This window comes from Acomys russatus, chromosome 24 (genome assembly GCF_903995435.1).
Source record: "Acomys russatus chromosome 24, mAcoRus1.1, whole genome shotgun sequence".
Lineage (NCBI taxonomy): Eukaryota > Metazoa > Chordata > Mammalia > Rodentia > Muridae > Acomys > Acomys russatus.
The window spans coordinates 36,554,413-36,576,652 of NC_067160.1; positions in this window are offsets into that span (position 1 = coordinate 36,554,413).

The following is a 22,240-nucleotide window of genomic DNA, read 5'->3' on the forward strand; positions in this document are numbered from 1 at the left end:
ATATAGTTCAATCATACTTTTACCTTCCCCAACTCCTCTCAATTTTTCTTCCCTCCCCTTCCATCTGGATCCAGTCCCTTTCAGTCTCTTCTTAGAAAGCAAACAATTGCCTAAAGGATAATGATTTTTAAAAATACACTAAGATAAAACAAAACAAAACCAATTGGAATAGGCCAAAACATACAAACAGAAAGAAAAAGGCCAATGAAAAAACACAAGAAACACATATAGACATAATGACACACACATTTGCACCCACAGGAATCCCATAAAAACACAAACCTGGAAGCCATAATATATATGGAAGGACCTATAAGATTAAAAACAAAACAAACAAACAAACCAAAACAAAATGAAAGGAACCTTCAAATATGTCCTTGAATTTGTTTTCTTTTGCCTATCTACTGTAGGGCATGGGGCCTACCTTAAGAGTAGCTTGTTTCCCTAGTGGGCCTCCCTTGGAGAAAACAAACTCTTTAAGCTGCAAGTAGTTATCAATTGCAGATAGCTTCTGAGTTAGGGACGGATCATGTATCCATTTCTTCTTTCAGTTCTAGGACCCTATCTGGTGCAGACCTATTCAGACCCTGTGCGTGCTGGCACAGTCTATATGGCTTCATATACACATCAGCCTTGCTGGGTTTAGAAAGCCTTGTTTCCTTGGCTTCCTCCATCCCCTCTGACTGTTACGCTCTTTCTGCTTCCTCTTCTACAAGTTTCCCCAGACTGGAGGGAAGGGATTTGATGTAGACAAATATTCTACTTGTAATTTTCTGTCCACTTTTCTTTTCCTGATAGCATAAAAGAGACAGGCTTAGGTGGTTACTTGTGTAACTTTATTGTTTAATCATGGTTCTAAATGATACTTGCTATCTAATTGGTAATAGGGATTTTTTTTTTAGGGTAAGAAAATGAGAATATTTATAGAAAAAAATAATGTGCGAATGTCAAAAATGTTGATAAATTACTACTTTGGTTAATTCTTTAATTCACTTTCTTATTTTTAATTGAAGTTACTATTATCTCATGCAAGTTTGATGCCTTACATCTCCTGAATTAGATGTCACTTAGGAACATCAACACCATTGCTTCTTCTACTCTGCCTATAGTAATACAGTCTCTTCTTAGGAGAAGCAGGCAAATATCCCTTGTTTTTCTGGGGTTCAGATGAGAAATTCTGGTTGAGAAACATTTTTGAGGCTGTTTTGTCAGTACAAATGAGTGGTGTTTGAGGCCAATCAGCCATGTGTAGAAGGGGTGAAAGTCATCACCAAAAAGTGAAAGAGAAAATATCAGAGGATGAGAAGAAAGTATATAGCAGTGGCAGAGAGAAAGTGTGACCGCCTGCCCAGCGAGGGAGTGGGACCAAGCACAAGGCACAGGCCCATGGTGAATTGCTTTACTTTGTTAAGGACCCTGTGATGTTGGCAAAAGCTACTTTTGAGTATACTGAAATACAGGTAGGCTTATGTTCTGAAACATTTATTTTCACAGTCCTTGTGGCTTCAAATGGAACATAGAGCTGAACTCAGTTCTAGCTTGGTGACCCTGGGCAAGTCATGTAACTATGCTTAGCCTCTCAAAAACACAATCATTCATGCTTGGGTATGGTCATCTACCGGAGATAGTCAACCACTGATTACCTTCAAGGACATGAAGTTGTAGGGGATATTGGGAGGATTCAAGAGGAGATATAGGGTGGGGCAAGGGCTGAAAATGTTCAAAATACAATATATGCATTATGAAATTCTCAAAGATGTGAAACTATTACAGCAAAAAATGAAATCCTAATGTTGGCTTTACAGGGCTGGTTGTTGGAAGTAAACAGTACTTGGTTGTTATGGGAAAAGAGCATTACAGCATGACTAATAAGTGACATGAGATCACCAGTTCCAAAACAAACAGAACAAGCGGCCTTTTAAGCAAACAAACAAGCAACCTAAGGGACCGTGGACTTGTCCGTCCTTCTCTTCAGAATGCGACCCCTTCCCTGTGCAGCTCCCGTGCTCCACATTGCTGCACTCTTCCCTGACTGCAAAACACACAGGATTGTTGCTGCAATCCTGAGCTCATCATTCCAGACTCTGAAATATGCTTCTACCTACCACCCAGGGGAGTGGACCAAAGCCCTAAGGCAAGGGGGAGTGCCTTTGTGTCCAGAGGGTGGCTGTAATGTAAGCGACCAAAGCTCTTTCCTTGGTGGAACCATAGAAGAGTTATTTGAGACATTCTTTCTGGTTGGTTTTTTCATTTCATCCAAAGGACAACTCCTTTCCAGGTGTATAGCTCCTTATGCTAAATCTCTCCCTTATGGCCAGTTAGTCCTCCATCTCACAGAAACTAGTCTCAGGAAAGTAGCTATTTAGGCCTTGTACAAAAGCAAAGTAGCATTATTACCTGTCCCAGGTGTGTTTGCAGTTTGAAGTGTTTATTGCCAGCTTTGGAACTCTGCCCCTATTAAAGAGATTTCAGAAGATTCTAAAATTATCTGGGAAAGGGCTCAGGTGGAGATATTCTTAGAGAAAAAAAATCTGGAAGACATTTAATTCCATTCTTAGGGCCCATGGACTCTCTTAGTTTAGCCTCAGACCTCAAGGCTGATGTTTCTACGCATTTCCTGTTCCCAGAACCCTGTTCTGTACAGAGAACCTTTTACTATTGGCTGGCTTCTGAGTTTAGTTTGGGAAACATAATCATGTCTGGTGTACATTACCACTTAACTCTGGTTGAACAGCATTGTTAGGTGGTGGCATACATAGGAGCCTTTGTCTGTCAGTGCTAAGCTGTCCCTTTGTCCCTCTTGCGTTTTGCAGCTGCTCTCCACCCTCTCTGGGCCTTCATAGGTTCATAGTTCAAAGCCTGTTCAGTTCCATGAGGAGATGCGCTCTGCCATTATCCATTATATACCTAAGCATAGATTATATAAAAAAGAATGGAGAGGAGAGACCAAGTGCCTTTCAGACATATTCTCTGGACGGTTTAAGGCTTTGGCAAGCTTTGTTCACGTGGTCTGGCCTTTTGGAGGCCAGGCCTAATAGCTTTCAGGACAAAGTGTGAAATGCAGCCTCTTTCAACAGAGCCACATGGTAGCAGGGCCCCTTGGGAGTTCCTATTGCAGGCTGCTAGCATTTCGTTTTGATATTATTGCTGCTGTTCTGGGTTTTAAATATTTTAATGAAAAATTTTATTGTATTTGTGGACTAGCTTTTAGCAAAGGCTACAGTTTTAAATGTTCTAATAAATGGATGGGAAACATGAATAAAGAGAATTAAAAATGTGTTCCAGATAGTTCACGTAGAATATAGGTTATCGAGCACACTGTAGCATGATGCTTCTCATGATGAAGCACATGAGCAGGTGATAGAGAGATGGGCAATGCTCCTTTTTTTTTTTTTTTTTTTTTCAGAGCAGGAACAACCACAAAATTGCTGCCCATCCCAGCTAGCAGGGTATTTGATTGTCTTTTTTCAAGTACATTATTTTGCTACTGTTGTAATAGACTTGTTGTGTTTTGGTATTATGCCTGAGAAGATGAAGAAAAGGAATGACTCACTTAAACAGTTTGGCCTTCTTTACATAACTTCTGACTCCTGCAAATAAATGGTGGGGTCCACACACAAAAAAGGTAGACATTGATAAGTTGTAGAAATGGTTTTGGCTATGTAAACCTGTGTATAAACTTCCCCAGTGAGCAGTGATGTTCATTTTGTGAAATGGTACACTCTTTCATCCCACCTCTGGTTTTGAGAATTTATGGCCTTTCCATAAAACAAACAAACAAACAAATAACAAAAGCTCACTTATTTAGTTGGGTAGTTTGTTTTAAATCTGCCCTCTTTTTGCTATGGCGATGAAGCAGAGATCGAGGGACATAGGCAAACCTGAAAAGTGAGAACAGGCTTCCTGAGAAAAATGCCTTTTTTTTTTTTTTTTTCCAGAAAGCACTATGAGAAAAAATGGTGCAAAGACATGGGTTCAGGTATCTAGACTAGGGAAGGTCTGGGGGAGACCCAAGAGCCCTGTATAATTCTGAAACCAGCATCCGCTTAGCAGACATCCAGACACAGGTTTCTCCCGTCTTGAATATATAAAGCTGTGACTTCCCCTTTCTCCACAGCTTGGCCCTCTGTCCTTCCCAGCTCATGTCAGGGAACAAGTTCAGCAATACCATAGACAACCATTACAGTGATACCTGCCTCTCTCCCTCCCCACCTGTGCTCCTGAACACTGAAAGACAAAATGGAAAGTAATTTTGACCTGTGATGACATTGATCACTTTCTTGTTTGTCTTTAGACTGATTCCTGGCCTTTTTTCTACTGTGCCTGGCACAACCAGTTCAGTCAGAGGTATAGGCAAGAAATGTGAGGGACAGAAGAAATGAAATATGTCTATTTGGTCCTTCTTCATCTCAGGTCTCATCCAAGCCCAAGTGTCTCTGGCTTTCAAATATGTCCTGTGTTGATGATTATCCTTACACTCTACAGCTTGGCTTGCTTAGATCCAGCTGGATTTGGGATCTGGCACTGTCCCTCAAGTTCCTTTTCCTATTTGTTTTAAAAGAAACCGTAACACATTATTTTCTGATTAAGCATATTACATGACCATTATGGAGAAAACAAGTGGAAACACCATAAAACTATAAAAAAAAAAAATGTTGAATTATGAGAGTCTAACATCCAGCAATAGCCATAATCAACATATTAGTACTTCCTTCCTGTGTGTGTCTGCTATGAATAACTATAAACTGGGAATGCTTTTGGAAACATCTACTTGCTGCTATTAGTGGCTTCTTGCCTATGATTTGCAGATGAGCATCTGTGATAAGAGTGCACACATTCAGAATATCAGTCCAGTTTCCAGAATGATGGCCATAAAGGCCAAGATACAAAAAACCATGGACATGGGCCTCTATCTTCACTATCAACTATGCACACCACCCAAAACAGCCAGCCAGCCAACCAACCCACAAACTAACCAACCAGCCAGCCAAACAACCAGTCAGACAGCCAACCAATGAACCCACAAACTAACCAACCAGCCAGCCAGCCAGCTTACCAACCCACAAACCAACAGCCAGCCAGCCAAGCAACCAACGCACAAACCAACAGCCAGCCAGCCAGCCAACCCACCAACTCACAAACCACCCAGCTAGCTAGCCAATCAACCAACCAACCAACAAACCAACCAACCAACCAACTAAATAACTAGCCAATCAGCCAACCAACCAACTAAACTACAGTTATCTTAAAGACTATCTCCAGAATAATATCTTTGGAAGTCATCCCATTCTGTGGCTTTCTGTGGTAGTAGGTAGATTATGACCAGCCTCAAAGTGTGTGTGTGTGTGTGTGTGTGTGTGTGTGTGTGTGTATGCGCATGTGCACGCATGCGCATGACGCATGTATTTGTGTTTACCAAAGGAAAGCAAACATCTGGGCAATTTAAAGATGCTTACAAACAAGTATGTTCAGAAATAAATAAATAGAAGCCTTGTGTTGTACAGCCCCTTCCTTCTGATGAGTGGGCACTGTCTTAACTCATTGTTTTTTCATCTCTCGAGCAGGTATGGAGCTGCATTTAAGCCTATTTGTAAGTAGGGGAATCTAAAGCCAGAGAGGAAATAGTGGAACCCAAACCACTGATCCAACACCTTCAGACTTTGACTTTCTGACCCTGAGAAGGTTAGAATTTCTCAGCTGTAGCTAATTTCAGAAGCACTTGGATGAGGGAGGTGATTTGTAATTTCTGAAGGTCCTCGGAGTCAGCCTTAGGAACTATTGCTATGAGACCATGTTGTGGTCACAGTGACTTATCTAATTGCTTAGCCTTGTGCTATGTGGCACATGATGACCATTGTGAAACCTAAGGGTTTGGACTGTCAGTCCTCCAGCCCTAGGCTTGCTGGGTGGGGAGAATGTTTTGGCCATGAGTGGTCTTTCAAGCATAGTTTTCTGTGCTTTTTTTTTTTTTTTTTTTTTTTTTTTTTTTTTTTTTTGTTCTATTGAGCACAGGCTGAGCTCATCTTTTGAAAGCAGAAGGCAGGCATGTGATGGCACAGAGTTATGAGCCAGGTGACAGAGAAGATAAAAAGTCCTGGGTCTTTCCAATTTCCTGCTGGGCCCTGCTGGATTTAGTGCCATAAGAATTCCTACTGTGTCCCATTCTGGTTTGTCTTCTCTGTCAACATGAATTAATTAGAAAAGAAAATAAAGATATCAGGCTCCTTTCCATCCTAACACGAACATTAACCCCAGTCCCAATTTATTTGGTAACTGTACGAATAGTGAACTGTATTAATACATTTCTGCATCAAAGTGCATATGTTAGATGTTAGATATTGACCACTTCAAATCAGGAGGCCCAGTACTGAGTGGCTCAGAAGCACAAAACTGTATTACCCTACGGTTTCACTAAATCAGGAGTCTGGGAAGGGTTTGGACAGGTGTTCTCGGGCAGGTCTTTCATGAGGCTGTAAGTCTAGTTACTGTCTGGGGCCTCAGTTGTCCTTGAGAATGACAACAGCTAGAGACTTGCCCTATTTAAGTGGCTTGTGTGGCTATGGCTATGGGCTGACCCCTCACTGGCTGTTTGAAACCTCAGCTCTTCCCCTTTGTAAGATTCTCCACAGACCTGTTTGAATGTCTTTATGGCATGCCTTGCCCCAGGATGGATGATACCAAAGAGACTGTGAGAGGAGAGAGGTCTCCCTAGTCTCGTGCCAGTGTTCTGTCACTCTGCCATTCTTTTAGCTGCAAGTGAATCACAAAATAAGGACACACACTTAAGGGAAAGGGAGTTGGCCTCCACCTTCTGGGGGCACAATAGCAAAGATTTGTGGGTAAATTTAAAAGTACTCTGAAATATACTACCCTTTGCAGATACCAGCTTAGATACTAATGAGACTTCGGGCCGTTCAGTACAGTCTGGGCTTTGTCTCCCTGAGTTACTGACCTTAGATTGGGAAGGAAGGGGCATTTCTGTATCTGGCTAGGTTTTTTTTTTTTTTAATACCCTCCCCTGACTGTGATGCATCATCATCCTTTCTGGTTGTGGACTGTATCCACACAGCCATCACTTAGCTACTGTTCCCAGTTAAAGATTTTGCGCACAGGGCGTTCCCTATCTCCATTCCCAGTCGGACACTGGTTCCTCTGGTTTTCTGATTTCTTTTTTTTAATTTTTTTAAATTTTTTTAATATTTCTTCCTGGCAATCGCATCCTTTGTCCTCAGTTCAGTCTCGAGGAGAAACAGAGCGAGAATTGGAATGGCATTTATAAGGAGGAGAACAATCTTTTTTTCTGCCTGTGTATTCAGGAGCTGTGATACCCACTATATCCTAGCAACAGTTTGGGAGGTGAGGCAATGCTTTGGGAGAATCAAAGCAAGGCTGACAGTAGCATCATGACTGTTGAAAAGGCCTTTGAAAGATGACAAAACTGCCAATTATATGTCTTTGAATTGGATTCCATGCCAGCCTTTCTTGGAGGAATCCCATGTGCTCGGGGTCTGGGCAGCAACAGTGAGGAAGGAAGGAAGCCGGGAACACAGACTGCCAAGTGCATGAAGCAGTTCCGTTGGTGAAGAATGATGCCTGTCCCCCAGGTGAGGTCACTGAGATGTGGAAAGGATAAGCATAGGATCATCTTAGACCATCAAGCCACAGAGGTCCATAAGGTATCCATAGAAAATGTCACCGTTCAGTAGTAAAGCAAAACAGGGGAGCTTCTCTGTCTAGGTCTCAGACGGCAAAGGAGGAAGAAGGCCATTTTCTAATCTCTGTCTTGTCCGAGGAAGGTTGCTTCTTTATGGCCTTTGGAATAAAAAGACTCAGTCATTACCATGCTGCTCTCTCTGTCTCTGTCTCTGTCTCTGACTCTGTCTCTGTCTCTGTCTTTGTCTCTGTGTCTGTCTGTCTGTCTGTCTGTCTCTCTCTCTCTCTCTGTCTCTCTCTGTGTGTGTCTATCTCTGTCTTTGTCTCTGTCTCTCTGTCTGTCTCTCTGTCTGTCTGTCTCTCTCTCTCTCTCTGTGTAATGTGTCTGTCTCTCTCTCACTCTCTCTGTGTGAGTCTGTCTGTCTCTCTGTCTCTCTGTCTCTGTGTCTCTGTTTCTCTCTCTCTCTCTCTCTCTCTCTCTCTCTCTCTCTCTCTCTCTCTCTCTCTCTCTCTCTCTCTCTCTCTCTCTCTCTCTCTCACTCACTCTTTCTCTGTGTGAGTGTGTGTGTGTTTAGGGGTAGTAGGCCTCCTGTGTCGAGGCCACAAAAGGATTCTGGTTGTCTTTCTCTATGGCTTTCCTCCATATGTTTTTTTGTTTGTTTGTTTGCTTTGCTTTTTGTTTTTTATAAATGGAGAAGTTTAGTACATGAGCATGAGGAGAGAAGGAAATGGGGGAGGGGTACCCCAGAGAGAAAGAGAGACACAGAAAGAGGAGGAGGGAGAGGTAAGAGAGAGTTTCCTCTGTGTGTTTAATATACAAGATCTTACTGGTTACACTAAGCAGGCTGGCCAGGGAGCGACCAAGATTTCCGTCTCTACTTCCCAGTGCTGGGATCACAGGCACATGCAGCCATGCTTGACTTTTATGTGAGTACTTGGGATTTGAACTCAGGTCCTCTTTCCTATATAACAAGCACTTTTATTCACTGAGCATCTCTCCAACCCAAAGTGAACCATTTTTATGTCCTCATCTTCCATGATTATTGTCCCTATCTTTAAGAGCAGGTGGCTCTGTGCTCTTCTATTATAAAGCATCTCCCTCTGCAAGGCTATGACAGGCAGCATAACAGGAATGGTTAATTACAATATTTTATCTAACTGTCCAAGGACCTGGAAAGGCAGCCCTGTTATTAATGGCAAGAATCTTTGAGTTTTAGGGAAGTTGTCTTCCCCAAGGTCACATAGCTATGGGGTGGCAACCCAGGACTGAGACTAGGATCTGTCAGCATCTGGGACCCTGCACATCCTGCACGCCATGCTTTGACTTACCATACTAGATAGAGCTTATAGCCAGAAAGTCATAAGCATTCCCATTTCTCTTTCATGACTGTGAGCTTCTCTGAAAAGTAATGAAATCACTTCTCTGCTTTGCTCAGGATCTTAATCTACAAAATGGGCTAATAGCTGAATTAATATGCTGGAGACTAATTTGTGCATGAGTCACTACACTCCCTTCTCCTTTAGAGCTGGTTAAAGAGTGAGCTTGTAGTCTAAATGCAATGGATTTGCTCTAATGAACAATAGGATTAGTTTTCCTATGACAGAGGCCCAAGGGAGCTTCTAGAAGCTGGGCAGTCAAAGGTCAAGGAATCAGCAAATGCAGTGCCTGGCCAGGATACCTTCCTTATCCCATAGCTAGTGGCTTTCTGCTGCCTCCTCACATGGCAGAAGTAGAAAAGAAGCCAACAAGTTTCAGTTTCATGTAAATGAGCTGAGGCCTTTTGTCATAGTCCATACAGACCAGGACACATATTCTAACCAGCCAGTCAATGCGTAGTACATGCTGGTGGGGTTTGCTGCATTGCAATAAGAATGCGTGTTTGGTTCAGTAGATCATAATGGGATTTCCTCAGAGTGCCCTGACACTAGTTCTTGAGAACTGAAGAGTAACATGAGAGAGACTAGAATTGCCTGCCTGAGTCCTGTGCTCTCCCACACTTTTGGAGTTGAGCAAATGCACCCAAGCCAGCACCCAACTCAAATGCTTATATTTCTAAAATACACAAAGTGGTCTGTTTTTAGTATTAAAATCTGTGAAGGGTGAGGGAAAATGTTTTATGATGATTATTTACTGCAAAATACAACCCTGAGTTTCAAGTAACAGAGGAAAAAAAAAAAAACAACAACAACAAAACCAACAACCAATCATTCAATCAAACAAACAAAACAACAGATTTTTTTCCCATATAACTTCAAGTAGGGAGGAACAGTATACAATGAAGTAATTGAATAAATACCATGGGTTATTTATAAGATAAAATTTTTCTTTATAGAGAGAAGGTCTTGAACGTAAATGTGAAATATTTATCTTCTTGCTACTTACCATCGTCGACTTTAAACGCAGCTGACTTGTTCATTAATAATGAAGAAGATGGCAGAACACCATCATTCTTGAGATGACTGTACAGATTTATAATCATCTATCATCTCTAGGTGCTTACTTTCCTTTATTAGCTTCCAAAGCATCAATACTAAAATTATTCTCATTTAATGGTTTCTAGAATTCTGTAGGGCAGAGGTGAGCTTCCGAGGGGGCTGAGCTATGGATGCAGTTGCTAAAAGACTTGGATCTGAGGCTTATTTTGGAGTCAAACTTGAAAAAAAAAAAAGCCCTTTAATCCAATACCCCCTACTACCTCACATGTTTAAGAAGACAATTGAGCCGAAATGAACAACGGTGACTAAAGGAGGTGTGATTAGCACCCGGCTAACCTGCTCTTTTCAGTCCTTTCGTTTCATCTACATGTGCCTCACACTTAGCCCCTCGCCAAGCGCTGTGTTATCTGGGAAGCTACTCTCTCTGCTTGGGCTTTACTTTACCTTCTGTGTGTGTGGCACTGATGGTGAGGAAACAGAGGTGAAACACAATTGGTGCAGCTTCGGAAAAGATTTTGAAATGCCTTAAGCATTTCTTTCCCCTCAGCCCACTGGATTTGCATTGGCATCACTTCCCGCCCATCTAAGCATCTAACTCCTTATGAGACAACGCACACATTCTTGCAGCTGTAATGTCAATTTTCCCCGAAGTGATCAGTTTCTGTAAAGCTGGAGGAAAAAAAGGAGGAAGGCCTAGCACAGTTTCACGTTGGAATTTGGTTCACCCATCTTTACTCTTCTTTTTGCTCGTAGTATCTCATCACCTGGGCATATTTTCAAAGTAGAATAGGGTGGTGGGACAGAGAATCATATCTCCAAGAAGAGCATTTGAAATCTGATGTTTCCAGAAACAGCCAGAGAGTTGTAAATGCAGTTCAAGCGAGGAAAGAACAGAATCAATAAAACAGGGGACCAGTGAAATCTTTGCTCATGTCCTGATATTCCTTTTTAGTTGTAGTCGCCATTGGCTGACTTTTAGCTAATACTGCCTGCCTACTTTAAAAACAACCAACAAGCATGTAGCAAATTGGCATTGCAATGGAGGATATACCTTTGTGCCGGTCAAAGAAGTCATCACCCTCATCAATATGGAGACTTGGTGTCCCTTCAGACACAGAGCTCTGTTCCAAAACCCCCTCCTAAGGAGGCAGGGCCAGGGCTCTGGTGTTAAAACACATCTCTGGATCAATCCCCTCAGTGTTTGAAGATAGCAAGCAAGAGAATCTGAGGTGACCCCTGATTAGAAGGGGGAGGACAATTATGTAAATACCGTCTTTTCATCCCATTCTTCTAGAACTGACCCTATCACAGATCAGAAAATACTTAACATTCCACCAGCTAAAACCAAATACCATAATCCAGTTTGCTTATAAATAATAGAACCTCATTTTTATATCCAGATGACCTAGCCTCCAAGATCAAGATGTGCACAGACTTGCTGCCTGCTGAGGGCCTGCATCCTAGTTGCCATTTCGCTGTGTTCTCATATAGTGAAATGGGTGAGGAATCTTCCTGAAGACTCTTTAATAAATGCATTAATGCTATTCATGAAGGGTTTAGTCACCTGCTGGTAGCGTCCATTCTGAGTTAACAGCTTTAGGGGTTAGAATTTGAAGGGACACACCCTTCAGTCTCATCTATGATTCCATCTGAGATGATAGTGGGTGAAATGACTGTACCACATCTGGTACCAGTTACTGGGAACAGAAAAAACAGATGCTACTGTTCTATGGTCTGTGCATTAGAAAGTTGGCTTAGAGAACTGGCCCAAAAGCCTTTCTAATACAGAATAAAAAGACTAATCTTTTGAGGAGTAAGGAAAGGGTGACTTTTGTATGCTTCTTAGTGCATATGTACAGCTTTGAATGGATTTATTATAGAACTCAAGAACAGAAGATTAAGAAATTAAGGATCATGATGCTTAAAATAGATACTACTATTTTTTCACTTGAAGCTAAGCAATCTGCCAGGCAGGTGAGGTTTCTGAAATGGTGACAATGAAATATCCAAGAGCCTGGGATGCAATTCTTCTGCCAGTAAATATCCAAATGCACTTTTGATGAATATTTTAAAATTTACCTAGCAACACGTAGGTAAGCAGAACTGGGGGAATAATCTTCTGTGCCCTTCTCTGTTAGGCTGCTCATAGAATGTAAGCCCTGGAACTGCCCTGCACTTAACACTGTTCTCTATCTGCAGGATCAAACCAGCACCCAATTCAATGCTTTCTTTTTAAGGTTACAGATTTTCCTTTGTTTTTGAAATCAGCAACAGCTATGAAGGAAAAAAAAATCATCCTGAGTATTTTTTAAAATCTGTATAATTGCTTTCTTCTCTCATCAGCTTAGGTTTTTTCTTCCTTTCTCCTTGCTATAAATTCCATTACATTACCATCAGAGAAAGGGGTTAAATCTAGCCGAGGCTTTCATAACAGTAGTGTGCACAGCTGAAAACAGCATAACTGTGACTATATGTATATAGCTTTACTGACCAGAAATATATGCAGATTCTCTGCTTCTTAGGAGGATTGGTGTTCACAACTTAGGAATCCTGCAATAGTCTGTTGATACACTTGTGACTGGTGCTATATTTGTCTTCCTGCCTTGTGCCTCCTGTTGTAGTTATCTCTGCTTCTTATCTACCCTATTGTAAAGTTTGTAAGGGCAATGGCTGTCTGACATCTCAACGTTTTCATCTGTGGCCTACTAGGAGCACTGTGTAAGACGTTAAAGACACAGAAGGTCTGCCCGCTACACAGTTACCTATATGGTTTGACTTGGAGGATGCTTTGTTGGTTAGATTTGCTGCTCTTTGTCCAGACAGATAAGAAACTCATCTTAATGGAGGAAAAATTTATTTACTCCTGGAAGTTTCAGTTGGTCATAGCAGGGAGTTCACTGGGGAGTCACAGCACCAGGGGCAGTACTCGTGGAGTGAGTGCTGGCTGTGCCTGCTGTCTTCCCACTCTTCCTATCTGGAGCTCCAGACTGTGGAGTGGTGCTGTGCTCATTTAGAGCAGGTCTTCCCTCCTCAGTAGTCTTCTTAAGCAATACCCTCACAGACACATCCGACATGCCCTTTATTCATCTTCCAGAAGCTTCTTAATCCAGTTCAGATGATGATCCTTTGTTCCCATCACAGATGCCAAGTCTACTGCCCTCTTCAGTCCCTTAAATATATTTTGGTCATATTAAACTTTCTTCACTGTTTTTTAAGGTTAATTTTTTTCCACTAGAAAGCATCTGTTAAATTTTACGCAGGACTCGAGTGGAGGGCATGAGACATGGGCTGGTGTATTTTGAGTGGAGACAATAGCTGGTAGAAGAGGTGTGGAGACTATTACTGACAAGGATAGACCCATCCATGTGGGTACTGTGCAGGAGAGGCTGCTGGAAACAATAAGGTCATTAGCATATTTGCATTTTCTCTAACGTTCCCAAGAGGAGATAGCGGGGTTGGAAAAGTAGAAAACCTTGTCCGTTTGCTTCTGTACTTCCACACGAGGCATTCAGAAATGCCAACGTGCCATACTGTCCCTCAAGAGTTAGCTCCCTTGCGTATACAGCCCCAATAACCACACTCAGCCGATCTGAGCACAGCTGTAGTCTTGCTGAGTGGGCGATAAGATAACCTGAGCGAGGATCTCCATCCCTTCTCAGATCAGCAGGAATTGTTCATTTTGTACATAAAGTGAATTTACAAAAGGCAGTCACTTTGCTTACAATCCTTCCGAAGACTTCAGCAGGCTGGATAACCACGGAGCTATTCTGAAGGCTACGACCTTCACGTCATTGTGCACAGAGAACATACTGACCAGACTTAAAGCAGTGTGTCCCAGGATTCCTCGCCACTGTGGCCCCACACCCCTGCCATTCCTCAGGGCCCCTTCCATAGGAGCTAGCAAAGGACGGAGCTATAAAGAGTTGGCAGTAACTGCTTCTGGTTTTGTCAGTCACAATCCCTAATTGGGAGTGCCTGGAGTCAAACAAAGTAGGTGATTTTAGACGGCATATTCCAGGACAGACATGTCAATCAAAGGCACCTTGGCTTTTAGCAAAAGACACAATATGTTTATGAGTTTTCTGATACAAAGTAGAGTTTTCGTTGAGTGTAGAAATCTAAAACTGGTCAAAAGATAGCCCCATTATTTCTTGTGGAACTGTAATGGAGCAGATGAGAGAACGAGAAAGGGAAGGGCTGGGGAGTCTGGGTACAGCTGCTGTGTTTCAGGGTCTGTCAGCATTTCCATTACTGAAGCCTCAGGGGGCTGTAATTTAATGTAACTATAAAAATTTACTCTCTGAATTTAAAGTTATTGCCTTGCTACTTTGCTGATATTTTGCTTTTTTTTTTCTTTTTGGAGAGAAAAGGATGCATTTTCTTCCTGTGTTAAAATTAGAAGAGAAACAGAAAGCTTACTCCATTTTTTTTCCTATTTTTGAGAGACCCTTGAAATAAAATAATACTATATGAGCTCAGACTTACATATTTTTTTCTTCTACTTCCATGGCACTTTTATTTTTTTATGTATTGTCTCAAACGGTATCCTCATTTTTGCCTTCTAGAATGTATGTATGCGATGTATTGTTTTTATATTAATGCTCCCTTTTTAGATATTACTCTGTCCTAAACAGGCATTTGCTACTTTCTACAGACATGATGGTTTGGACTCAGGCAAAGAAAGACGAATAGAGCATTTTCTACATATTAATGAACCTCTTTTTGGGAACAAGCATCCACTTTGCTTTATGTTGGCCTCTAAGAAAGCCAACTGACCTCACATGCATAAATGCACTTAAATACAGTACAGTGTCATGAGTGTTTATAAGTCTTTAAAAATCATGACTATTTTGATGTCCGTTTTCTCCCCTTCAGCCTGCTTTCCCTTTTCCCTAATTGAGATCCACGAGACAAGCTGTGCTGAGAGATATTGGGGTAATGGTTCTTCAAAAATGTTCATTTCCTAACCCTTGGAATCTGTGAATGTGTTACCTTATATAGAAGAGGGGCATGGAGGCCGAGGCTGAGCATCAGGTTGCTGACTCGCTGGCTTTAGAAAAGGAAGACTACCCTGCTTTGTGTGTGAGTCTAGAGTAATCACCGGGGGTCCGTAAGCTCAAAAGAGAAGGTCAGTGGAGTGAGTGTAGCACAGAGACCTCCCCTCCACCGCTGGCTGTGTGAGGAGCAATGGCTAGAAGCTAAGAAGGTCAAGAACGTGAATTCTGCCCATAATCCTTAGCACCTCAAGTTTAGACCAAAGAGATTCATCTTGGATTTCTGATGCCTGACATTTTGAGGTAATTAATTTATTTTCTTTTAAGGAGCTAAGTGTGTGGAAGCACGAACACCAGCAGAATTAAACTAATATACAAAGTAGGCGTACAAGGTGTTACTCACTTTCCTTTCCACAGATGGATTGTTTGATCGAGGAGAGTCAAATGCACACCGCTATATACTCGATGAACAGTGTCTTAATGAAATAGAAATGATTAATTTCATGAATTTCCCAAGCTTGGAAACATCACTCTTCAACATTTCATGTGATAACATGGGAAGGGGGTCATAGACTGACCCTGCCACATCTCAACTGTGACTGCTCTGAGAAAGGCAAGTGTGCAGCTGTTGGAATTACAAGTCGCTTTTTTCATAAGGTGGCATTTCAAATTCAGTGAATGACTGACAGCCTATGGTTATACACTTTTAAGTATTTGGTAGACATTTTCTCAGAAATTAAAAACAAAATGAACTTGTCACTGCAGGAGAAGAGAGAACACTTGTCACCAGAAGTATTCACTCTTTTGGGTAGAGAACACAATTTTGGAAACCTTGTATTTGCCACCATGAACTTACCCTCCCAGGTCGTAAGGACTCACACTGTGAAGATGACTTTCTAGTGCTATATAAGACTTGCTCTGTCAATATTTAGAAGGTCTCCTAACCCAGCAAATGAATAAATACTCTCTAAGTTGCCAGTCAGAGTTTCCTCAAAAATCACTTATGAGTCAAAGATCCACAAAAGTGTGAAATAGATCAATAGACTTTAATGCCACAGCAGATAGAATGTGTGTTGAAGGTGTTGAAGTGAATTCTGATTCTATAATGCAGCTAGCTTTTAAGATATTGCCACTTGCTGAAGACGATAGTGTCAAATAATATCCGGCAGTTTGCACAAGCTATTAAATTCTCTTTTCTTTCCCAAGGACATAATCTATGTGAGGCTGGATTTTCTTCACATACTTCAGAATGTATCGCAACAGATTGGATGCAGAAACAGGTATGAGAATCCAACTGTTTCTCATGAAGTCAGACATCTAAGTATTTTGCAAAGACACAAAATGATGCCAGTCTTCTTTTGCATTTTTATTTTGTCATTTCTAACAAAATGCTTTAGTTATGTTAATGCATAATCAGCTCCTTATTTTTACATAATAAATATTTAAGTGTTTCTTAATTAAAATTTCTAATGTAGTAAATATTAATAGGCAAGACTCAAATGCACACAAGCTTTCTGGAGGACCCAATAAACTTTTGCGACCACACAGGGAACCAGAGGACAAAGGTCGAGACCTGCACACATAGGCAGTAGATGAAAGCGTTGCAGACTTTGGGGGAAGGTGAAGAAGCAATGTCTGAAAACTATCCCCGTCACAGCCCCCACGGTGGAATTATAGTAACAGTGTCTTGCCCTTCACAGTGGCAGAGGTAGAAAGCAAAGTGTCTAAATTGGCTAGAATGAATGAAAACTAGAGCTCTCCTCTCGCTTACGCTAAGTGGAACTTCAGGGGCCTTTGCTGGTAGCAGCAAATTGGTATGCTCTCACTTAACTGAAGGTACATCCACATCTATCTATCTATCTATCTATCTATCTATCTATCTATCTCTCAGAATGCGCAGTCCAAGGTGAGCGGACAAGGATGCCCATCACTAGACTGCTTAGTAGTAGTCGCAAAACAAACTAAGGACCAGATGACAGATAATGAGAACACAATAGTTTTTACACAGCAGGATCTCATACGACTTTTAGAGAAGCAACAGCAGCTCTTTAAAGGTGTGCAGCCCCTTAAAAGCAGTTGAAAATGGGAAACTTAGTATGTACGGCATAGTATCACCCATGGAAAACTTGAAATCTAATCCACGAAGTTATGTGAGTTATGTTGGACTACGTGAAGTTTGACTCTAGATTAAAAACAAAGCCAAATATCAGAAATTTCATATTATTCAAACTAAATATAGAGAATTTTGAGGGAGGAAGAAAGCTTTCACGATCTCTCCTTTGGATGGAGAGGCTGTCTGTACAATAAGGCGGGGCTCGGGTGGGGGGTGGGGGGAGGGACTTCAACTTTACCTGGAATATTTAATTAATTTTACGAAGTGAAAAGGGCAGCATGCCAGGACTGTAGGTTCTAAGCAGCAGATGCCTGATGTCTGTTTCACTTGTCCTTGTTAAGGATAAAAAAACTAAAGGAAAGAAAAAAGCTATTGGAATTGTCCAGAAGAGGATATAATACGTAAGAGGCAGTGTACATCATTTTTCTCAGCGCTCAAGGTTAGGGAAGAAATATTTAGACTTGCCTGGGCTGCCTCTAGGAAGCCCTGTGCATTTTCCCAAAGGAGTGACTGGACTCTGACTTGCTCCACATCCTACAGCGCTTTACTGCAGTGGGAGATGGCCCATAGGTTTCTGTGTGGAGCCCTAAGTACCCCAACACACAACCAAGTCCAACACAAGCTGCCTTCTGAAACTTGGTGAAGCAAGATTTTTCTCTAACAGAATCTGCACTTCAGCAGGGCTGAAAAGAGGGGATTTTTTTTATCCTCTTAAGAGAATCCCATTTGGATAATTTCAACAGCACCGTGGTAGTTAAAATGACTTATTAGCATAGACTAAAATATATGAATTATAGCTGTAAGGAAGCATGACACTTAATGTATAACCACCATCATTTGTGAGATGTTTTTAAATGGTCTGTTTTCAATTGCTCTCAAAGCAGGGTTTTTAGTAGGACACTCACAGGATAGAAAATAAATGACACTATACCTACACTTCTCTTCTTGTAAGCAAAAGCCACGTGCAGTATTTAGTATAGACGGGAGAAAGGATGATCCGAACAGATGAAAATTCTAGTCTTTATGGCTAGCCAGCACTCATACCCATTATGACCCAAGAAGCTGTGGGAAAGGATCATGAGGCCTTGGTGGAGAAAGGAGGGAGTTCTGTAGTCACCGTGGAGAGGTTGAGTGAGGAGCTGGCATGGAGCTAAATGGGGGAAAGTAGCCTCTTGTCCTAGAGGCTTGAAAAGCAAGCTGAATCTGATTTGCCCATGTGCTGGATGGCTTGCTCTGGGTCTTGAATTTTTCTGATGTGTTTGGAGGTTAGTGCGGGAAGAATGGATGGAGCTAGTGATGGAGAGTGACTCATGGCAGAGGCCTGACTCTTGCAAATGAGTCGGGAACTCTGAGCAGTGTGAATTATAGCAGGTGATGGCTAAAGAGCTCAGGGATGGTTATTGTTACCAGAGGGTGTGCGGTGGTTTTCTTCTATTTATAGCACACCTCCCACTGCCATCCCAAAACCTCAGTGTAACTTCAGGGTGAAGAACAGCTTGTCTGGGTGAGGTTGCTTAGGGGGATTCCCACAGAACTTCAAATTATTAACATTTCAGTGACATTTTCTCATGAAAGGTACAAGATTGCTTATAGCCAGCTGTCACAAAGTGACACTGAGGTACGCTCTGAGGAAGGCCCTGGATAGTTTGGTATTTGCTTCTCTATATTACTTTCAAGCCAAAGTGGGGGTCCTCTCTAAGTTTCTGCCCTCTTCTCAATGCCCATGTCAAGCTAGGCCCCCAAAAGGACTTTTTGTAATTTATCCAAAGGACCTTTGTTGATTGCTAATTATTCTATCTTTTTGGCTTAACACTAACCCGGGTTTCCTATTAGTTCAATCATTTTTTGCTTACTTAATATCCACTGAGTATCAGACTAGGTGCACTTAAAAATAAAACTTGTCCTCCAGTGAAAGAGAAAATGGAAATCTGCTAGTGGTCTCTAGTTTGAACAATCAAGCTGTGCTGTGTTGGTCAAGAGCAAAGTGTCATCGAAGGAAGATGGCCAGTGGCCTGTTGTGGGCAGAGGGGATGATAATGTTTGAGAGAGAGAAAGAGAGTGAGAGAGAGAGAGACAGAGAGACAGAGAAACAGAGACAGAGACAGAGAGAGAGGGAGAGAGACAGAGACAGAAACAGAAAGAGACAGAGACAGAGAGAGGGAGAGAGACAGAGAGAAGATGGAGAGACAGAGACAGAGAGATACACAGAGAGAGAGAGACAGAGACAGAGAGGGAGAGAGAGAGAAAGAGAGAGAGAGAGAGAGGTAATAGAGGCTACAGGACAAAGGTATGCAACTGACCAGGTTTATGATGGGCTTAAATATTTGTTCAACGTTTGTTTACTAGGGAGCATAAGCCCCACATAATCCTCTTCTCTATTGCCCTGAGTGAGTCATGCAGCTCCGGCCCCAAGCTTGCATGCCCTATTTAGCAGGGTAAAAGCTCTGTAGTTACCTGAGCCTGCTGCTTTCCTTGAAGACAGTCTAGCTGGGGCATTCACAGGAATTCCTGGCACTCTGCCCCTCTACTAAGTGGCTTTATTAAATTATTCCTCCCTAACACCTACAGTGCTGTTTCTGAACGGAGTCCTAGTAAACACAGTTTGCCCCATTTCCTTTTATTTTTGAGCATTACTGGGCCGTTGCCATCTGGCCTTCTAACTCTGGGAAGAAGCCACAGTCAGAGCAAAAGTTTGGAGGCTGGAGCGGTTGGGAGTAACATCCCAGAATGCAAGGTACCATCTGCAGTAGAAAAGAAAGATGCAAGGGGAGAGGCAGCAGCTTGGGAAAAAATATTTCTCCTTCAGTGCCGAGGAGCAAACACAGAGTCTCAGGTATGCTGGGCACCAGCCCTACCACTGAGCCACAATCCCAGCTCCTTGAAAGCAAAGGAGAATTGGTGCTGGTTTACTAAGTCAGAACAGGGCACTAATGGCGAATGAGCTAGAATTGTGATTTATATCATCAGATTTGTGGTTTTTTAAATTCCTTTTTATTTAACAGAGGGAAATGGTGAACTTTAAAGTGTATATCTGTTGTAAATTCTCATTATATATTTATAAAAATAAATTTCTATGGTTTCAAAGATTTTCATTTTACTCAGAACTGTAATTGTGGTTAATATTTTGATTCATTGTAATCCATTTCATTTCTGTGGTTGTGTGTGTGTAAGTGTGGGTGTTCACATGCACACATGTGATCACATTGTGTATAGACCTTGTTTTCAGTTTTAATACTTAATATAACATACTATTAAAATAGTTCATAATATAGTTTCTATTGTATTATAATAAAATTTTATCAACATTCCTCTATTATTGGGAATTTGGTTTATCATCCATTTATCTGCTACTAACAGTCATAATTAATAATATTCATTTGGCAGAAACATGATTTGGAGAATAAGATTATGTCATATGAATATCTAATGATTGAAAATGTGCTAAAGACAGAAGGAAAGTGCACTGGTTTAAGCTCTACATTGGGCAGTAGGAAAGGAAAGGCATGTTCAACTGGATTACTGCTATTTCAAGAACACAAACCAGGTTTTCTTCTTAGTTCCCATCTAGCGAGTCTCAGCCTATGTTTGTTTAATGGATGAATAAATGGGTGAGGGAGGCAGCACACACTGGAGAATGACATCTTTGTTGCCCGAGAGCATCCCATCACACCCATTTCAAAAAGCCTTCTGAGGGCAGAGAGGTGGCTCAGGAGGCCCAAGCTCTTTGCAGTGCAAACACGAAGGCAAGAGTTTCTATCCCTGCATCCTGGCATAGATTCCTACTCTGTAGAAATGGGGCAGAGATGGGGTGGCGGGGGTAGGAGGAGCTCGATGTCAATCCAGACTGAGCACTAATAGTGAGCTCCAAGTTCACTGAGAGACCATGTCTCAAGGGATGATAAGATGGAGGTGGACAAAGCAGGACACCTTATGTCCTTCTTGGACTTTCACATACACATTACCTGTACATGTACACACACACACACACACACACACACAGAGAGAGAGAGAGAGAGAGAGAGAGAGAGAGAGAGAGGAGAGAGAGAGAGAGAGAGAGAGAGAGAGAGAGAGAGAGACAGACAGACAGACAGACAGAGACAGAGACAGAGACACAGAGAGAGTTCCTAACTCAGTTGCCATTCTTAGAAACTGTTGCACTACTGCCCACACCCTGAGCACACCAGTTCCCTCTAGTGAGTGTTATGTATCTGTTGTTTACTTTCTGAAGCAGAGCTCATGAAAACCAAGAGTGCCTAGCAGAGAAGTTAATGTATTTAGTTGCCTCTTTTAAGTGCATTTCATATTTACTTTTGGTCAATGAGCAAGTGCTTATACCAATTTCCTCAATGTGCACAGCACTGTGCTCGCTGCTTTAGCAAGAGAGGTGTTCATTCTGCCTTCCCTGTAACTTACAGTTTAGTTGAGAAGTAAAAAAATTGATACCCAGTGATTAAAAAGAGGAATGACTTAGTGTGATGTTTATTCAGGAATACCTTTACTACCTACAGAAAAGGAGTAATGAAATGTGATAGGAACATTAGCAAGCAAATTAGGAAGCAAAGCCAGTTTTATGAACTAAGTAGAGTTGTTTTTTTGTGATTTTTGCCTGACTAAAAATGGAGGCAGAAAACAGCTGGCCCTCATGCACTGTCTAGTGGATCTTTCTTTAGTCTTCTGCCATAAACAAAGATCTTTATATCCATTTGAGCAGTGTTTCACCCTGCATTCTCCTCTCTGACCTGGCTTGTACAGGCAGCCTCAGAGACAGACAGACCTGACTCTAAAACCTGCTGTGAAACACATGTGAATAGTCAATATTTTCTGCTGGCATGATCTCACTCTGGCAAACAATGCTTGCTTATGGGCTAATTGAGCTAATGAGAATATCTTAGCTGTTGGCTTGGTGAAAGTGACGGCAGGGTAACCTGATTCCTACTGTCTCCTAGGTTAAGCTAGCACAGCCAGGTGATTGCACTACAAAATGCTAAGCCAGAATTCTCAGGTGAATGTGGGAAGTACTCACTGGGCAGGGTAGATGGCCAGT